This window comes from Protobothrops mucrosquamatus, unplaced genomic scaffold (assembly GCF_001527695.2).
Source record: "Protobothrops mucrosquamatus isolate PMUCROS unplaced genomic scaffold, P.Mucros_1.0 scaffold3515, whole genome shotgun sequence".
NCBI lineage: Eukaryota > Metazoa > Chordata > Lepidosauria > Squamata > Viperidae > Protobothrops > Protobothrops mucrosquamatus.
The window spans coordinates 101823-108536 of record NW_015389485.1 but is presented as its reverse complement, the minus strand read 5'-3'; positions in this window follow the sequence as shown (position 1 = coordinate 108536).

Below are 6714 nucleotides of genomic sequence, written 5' to 3'. Positions count from 1 at the left end.
ACAGATTAGGCCTCCTCAGGGTGCCGTCGGCCGGACAATGCCGGCTGGTGACCCCCAGGGGGAGAGCCTTCTCTGTGGCAGCTCCTACCCTATGGAATGAGCTGCCCCCTGACCTCTGTACAATGGGGGACATACGCCTCTTCCGCCGAGCCCTAAAGACCTATCTGTTCCAAGAGGCCGGTCTGGCATAAATCTGAAACTTTACAATTTTAAATTGGGTATAATTTTATATTATTATAGTGGGTTTTAGGACAGGACAAATAATTTAATTAGTTTTGAATATTTTTAAATATTATGGTATTGCTGTTTATTAATGTGCCTGTTCACCGCCCTGAGTCCCGCAAGGGAGAAGGGCGGTATATAAATCAAATAAATTTGAATTTGAATTTCCTACAAACTGTGGATCTGCCAAGGCAATATTGTACCTGCATTTGTTTTACTACACTTTGACAGTTTCACTTTAGGGGGCGTAGTGGCGCAATGGCTTAAAGACACTGGATTTGTCAGCTAGCGATAGAGGGCATCCTGGCGGTTCAAGTCCTCGGCGCTGCCTGACGGAGTGAGTTCCCGTCCTTGCTCCAGTTCCTGCCCACCTAGCATGTGAAAATGTAAGCAGATAAATAGGTACCCCTCCAGTGGGACAGCTATCTTTGTTTCCAGTGGACATCCTCCAAACGCCACTAGCCCATTGGTGCAAAGCTAGCTCGTCCCCTGTGGTGCACCCTGGATAGTGCGCAATGTGTGAACAAAAGATCTAGCAATCTTAAGCTGCCAGAACAATTCAGTGATAAAAAGCATTATATCCCCTTCCCTGTTTTCCGACTGTCTTTATTTCTGTTTGTATTTTATAGTAAGGAAAATGTTTAATAAACATTTTACGGGACAACAACGTGAGAAGTGAGAGCTGTGAGTAGGTAGAAGAGAGGAGGATGGAAGTCAAGGGAGTGGTTGAGAGGGTGGTAAAGTGGCCCCATGGAACGAGAGATAACAACTGGCCTGTAGGTGATGGGTGTGGAAAAGAGGAGGGGGGCAAGGAACAGGGTGTAGCAAGACCACCAACGCAGGGAAGGAAGGAGGATGAGAAGGGGGAGGAATTGAGGGGCACGGAGAGTCTGAGTGACCAAAAAAGGGGGGGAGGGAGCTCACCGGACCCAAGGCCACAGGCAGAGATAGTTAGCAACATCACACACGTAGGCAAGGGAGGCAAGAAAAGATTAGTCACTGGCACGAAGGCTATAATTAAGGTGCAGCCCAATCAGTTGGGACCGGTGACAAGATCCAGGAGCCGGGTGCAGACGACGTGTTGCCTATAAAGGGACTCTCCCATGGACTGGCATTTAGCCCTGACGATGTCGGAAGGATTCCGACGAAAGCTTGGTGTGTATTTGTGTTATTAAACTTTTTTAGTTTATCATACTCCTGGTGCTCACAGTTTATTGATTTGAAGATCATGAGAGGAGTTTGGGGGATCATGAGAGGAGTTTGGGGGAAGCAAAGGAGAGCGTGCGACTGGGGGTGCAGTGCGGTTGCTGTTTGGAGGGTTGCGCCGACTCCACCACCGTTGGGACCGCTATGACCGTGGACCCTTGCAGTCACACATCAGGGGTGCAACCTCGCGTGTGGGGAGCGTGGGAGACGAGGCATAAGAACGAGGACGGAACAATACGATGATCCGAATCCCCACTGTACCCGATCCACCTGCTGTGCCCAAAGGGGGTTTCCCCACTGGGAGGCGCATGGAAGAAAGGCAGCCCGGGACTCCCTCGGCTGGAGGTGGCTGTGTGTGCCTGAGAGTTGTCTCAAGGTGGGACGGAGGATAGGAGGGCGACTCTGGAGTTGCGAGCCAGGTGGAGCCTGATGGGAGAAAATGGCAAGGGAGATCGACTGGATGGAGCGCGGGAGCTCCCACCCCCGCATGCACTTAGCATCGGCGAAATGGAGGGTGGGGAGGTGGCCTCTGAGTTACAGCCCGAGCCGAATTGGACGGGGGTAAATAAGGAGAGGGGACGATCTAATGGGGCACGGAAGCAGCCTCAGTGCGCGCCCAATGCGTATATGGTCACGCAGCAAGTGTTGGCTCCTGGATTGCAGCCCAAGTTGAACCAGATGGAGGAAAATAAGGAGAGAGGACGATCGAATGGAATGCAGAAGCAGCCTCTGTGCATGTCCAACGTTTATACGGCCGCACAACTAACATTGTGGAATGGGGTTGATTATGGGATGGAGGAGGTGGGAAAGAAGGGGATGAGTGCGGTGAATGGTACTGACAATGATGACCCTATGGGAGTAGAACGGAAAGAGGGACTTGGGGACGGAGTCAAGGATGTTATACCTGTAGTGGAGCCCTGGAGGGCCGTAGGGGGCATCCCAAGGAGCAGAAGAAGGGACAACTGGATGGCATGTGTGTGCCGGGTGAGGCTAGGCGCCCTCATGGTGCACGGACACGAAGGAATGGGGGTGTGAGTGGTAATGCAAGGATAGTTAAAGAGAGCGATGAGGGCGATACATCGATTGGTTACCCAGGACCCGTCACGAGATCTAGGGCCCAGGCGCAGGCGTTGGCTGGCCTATAAATGGTTTCTCCCATTGAGTTGTTCTGTACCCTGACGATGTTGGTAGGATCCAATGAAAGCTAGGTCCTTTTTAATATTCTTTTAAAGGTTTTTAATGTTTTATTAAAACTTTTAACTGTTTTACAACCTCCTGGTGTTCACGTCGTGTTTCCTACCATGGATGTACCCAGGAGTCATTCGTCTGTCTTCAGTATTATTGTTAATCAAGTGCAACGAGTGCTCTGCTAATTACGTGGGAGAAACTTCAAAAAGAGTTGGAACGAGGGTCCATGAACATAGGCTCGCCATAAAGAGGAGAGAGCCGCATTCCCAACTATGGGTGCACATGATGGAGACCGGCCATAAGTTTGACCTGGACAACGTGCACGTGATTGCTGGGGACAGCACCAAGGGTGGCAGACTCCTAAAGGAGGCCTGGTTGTCGGGGGAACATTCCATTAATAGACATGTGGACCTACGCCAAGCACATCTGGCTTTAAGGGCATGGAGTACCCGTACCCGTAGGCCTTGGGGGAGACAGGAGGAGGAGGGGGGGAACCCCCAACACCCCCTCGCTACCCCTACCGGCCAGTTACCTTGGGGCATTCCCACGGCACCACCGGTTACCTTGGGACCATGCGTGCACCCCCCAGGACCTGCCCCAGGAGCGGTTACTCGCTCCCGGATGGGGACTCGGCAGAAGAGGACAGCGACGTGGGAGGACGACTCCAGTGGCTCGAGATGCTCCCCGGAGATTTTGGAGCCCCCGACGCGCCTAGAGGCACGGGGAGAGAAAGATGGACAGCCCCAGGAGGATGCCGTGGGGATGGCTATGCGTTCCCAGGCAGCTGCCCCGCAAATGGGTGCAACATCGCCCGCAGGTGGAGGAGGAGAGGGGGAGCGATGCGGCGCCATTTTGGGAGCAGCCGCACGCTCCCGGATAGCTGCCCCGCGGAGGAACGCAAGAACAGAGGGAGAACGATGCGGCTCCGTGTTGGGGGCCGTTACGCGCTCCCGCGCAGCCGTCCTGCGGAAGAATGAAAGAGTTTTGACTGAGGGAAGAGGAGAGATAGAGGGTGTGGGAGAGACGTTTCGGCAAGAGGGGGGGAGAAAGATCAGGCAGATAGGGGGTGGCGGCCACTGGATAGGATGGGGGGTAGTGCGGACAGGAGGAAGGGGGAGGAGGTTATGAAAAGGGGGGAAGGGCAACATCGTCCCGTTTTAGGGGCGATCACTCGTTCCCGCGTGTCTGTCTTACGGACGTGCCAAGCAATTTCGGTGGGGAGGGGGGGGAGGTCAAAGGTATGGGAGAGAAGGGGAAAGACCGAATGAAGGAAGAGGTATGGCTGCAGGAGGAGGGGGGGAGAAGCGCTAGCAGCGCAAGAATGGGTGTGTCCCCCTGGCTAACCGATGGTGGAGAAGAAAGTGAGTTAATGCCACCCCCCGCGGGAGAATGAAGGAGTTTTGACTGAGGGAAGAGGAAAGATAGAGGGTGTGGGAAAGACATTTCGACAGGACGGGGGGGGGGGAAAGACCAGACAGGTAGGGAGCGGCGGCCACTAGATAGGATAGGGGGTAGTGCGGACAGGAGGGAGGGGGAGGAGGGTATAGAAAGGGGGGAAGGAGAGCAATGTCGTCCCGTTTTAGGGGCGATCACTCGTTCCCACGCGGCTGCCTTATGGACATGCCGAGTAACTTCGGTGGGGAGAGAGAGGGGGGGGTCAAAGGCATGGGAGAGAAGGGGAAAGACCGAATGAAGGAAGAGGTACGGCTGCAGGATGAGGGGGGGGGAGTAGCGTAAGCAGTGTAAGGATGGGTGTGTGCCCCCGGTTAATCGATGGGGGAGAAGAAAGTGAGTTAATGCCGGCATCCGGAGATCGCGGTTATGCGCTTGCCGGGCAGGGAGGAGGAGAAACATTGCGCAGGGTAGATCAAGGCGGCATACCTCGCAGGGTGTTTGGGAGGAGGAGGGGTGATGACAACGTTAGTGTACGACGCGGCCCCACCCCCGGTGGAGCCAGACGAGGCATTGACACGGGGTTGCAGGAAGGAAGGAGGAGAGAGGGTGAGTGGGGTGATGAGGATAGGAACAGCTCTGGCAGACCAGCTGAATGGAGTGAGAACAGGGTTGGAACGGCGATTGGCCGGTGGGGCGTTACGGTAGCGCCCATGGGCCGGGTGCAAAGGTGGCTTGGCTATAAGAAGCGCCCTCCCATTGACCTACGTAGATCCCTGAAGATGCCGGCAGAGAGCCGGTGAAAGCTTGGATCATTATTTATTAAAACTTTTTTAAAGGTTTTTACTTTTCCTGGTGCTCATTGTTGTTTATACGTTTTTATCATATATATATATACGGAAGATGGTAGAGGACAAGAAGGCCTGGAGGAACGTTGTCCATGGGGTCGCGATGGGTCGGACATGACTTCGCAACTAACAACAACAACAACAACAACATTGAATGTGATGGGGAAATAATGACAATATACAGCTGCAAATGTTTCATGCTTCTTTTTCAGCCCCTCTCCTCTGCTTTTCCCATTTTAAACCGTTTCCCCCCACGTTTCTCTGTGCTGTTTCCTGCTCCCCCTGACTTGCATGACCCCAGGTTATTCTTGCATGACTCAAGAATAACCAGGTTTCCATTACTAAAACAGTCGTCTTAAGTCCTTTTTAATGAGGTGACCAACTGCAGGAAAGTGTCTGCTTTTTTTTATTGTTCTCCTCAACAATGGAAGCCCTAACTCGGCTGCCTCATTACAAAAGCATTTTTTTTTGTTTCAGATTAAAAAACAAAACAAAACACTTGTCTGCTGTTTCCACCAATGAAAAGTTTGCCCAGGAATTAGTTCCCTCCGATTTCACTGGTCTACAAATTTTTGTCTCTACGCATTTGATGCATGCCAGTCTATCATTTGTGGTCCTGTCCTGAAAGCCGAGCATTTGAAGCAAGAAAAATGGCAGCTGCTAACAGCATTCCACTGCCTGAGGCAATGAGGGTGAGTGGAGATTGCAGCAGCAAACTGGGACAACTTCAGAACAGAGTTTGAGGATTACTCCCTAGCCACAGGCTTAAATGACAAGCTGGCATCAGTGCAAATAGCCACAACTGAGGAGGCTGATGGGCCGTGAATGCCTCCACGTTTACAAGCATAAGTTAACCCTTATAGAGGAGAGAAAAAGTGACACTATAGCCATTCTAGATGCCTTAGAAGTCTTTTTCAGACCCTCTAAAATGTCCTATAAGAAATATATATATATTTGGCAGGTGTAAGCAAGAAGAGAGTGAAGCAATAGACAATTTTGTCACACGGTGAAAAAGAAAAGCTGCGAGCCGTTAATATGGCTCTCTGAGAGATTAACTTATTCGTGATAAAATAGTTCTGTGTATCACTAGTGAAAGCGCACACCGCTGCCTTTTGAGGGAACATAATTTAAGTTTACAAGCAGCAATTGAGATATGTCGTACCACAGAACATACTGACAGCAGTCAAACACAGAACATCCCAGTAAGTGGTGAGAAGAGCGAAGCCACCTCAGAGATGTCGGAAAAAGTACAAAGAGGGCCAGTCTTCAATGGGAGTGGCAGACGTTCACAACCACCCAACAGACTTAACCTATAGGAAATGTTGTTACTGGTTCTCATCCAAAAGCCTAAAACTGTTATCTGTGGGGAGGAGGGCAAATGGTAGTCAGGAGAGGATTCACATTGACTTTTGCAGAGCTATTTGGACTGAGTCAGTATATTTCATGGTTTATGAAGCAGAGGAATCAGAATAAAATGTAATTAAAGGAAGAAGCATCCTTTTTGGTCCACTGAAGGTGTTCAATAACATTGAAGCCATTTTATTGTCATTGAAGACACAAAAGCCCATGAGGGACTTAGCTGATATATTATTTTACCTCAAAAGTTTCTTTTCTCAGTGGAATGATGGTAGACTTATTTTTCTGATAAGGCTTAACTCTGGTTTGAGAGCAGAAGAGCAAGAAAGCCTAAATCTGTTATCTCTGGGGAGGAGGACAAGTGGCAGTCAGGAGGAGACACCAAGCTGACTTCCTGAAGTAAATGAAGCAATAAGGATTGTGAATTTTCCACACAATCCAGAACAGTGGTTATGGATGATCTGAGCCTACCAGGGGAGATTGGAGTTTCCATGGAGAGGTC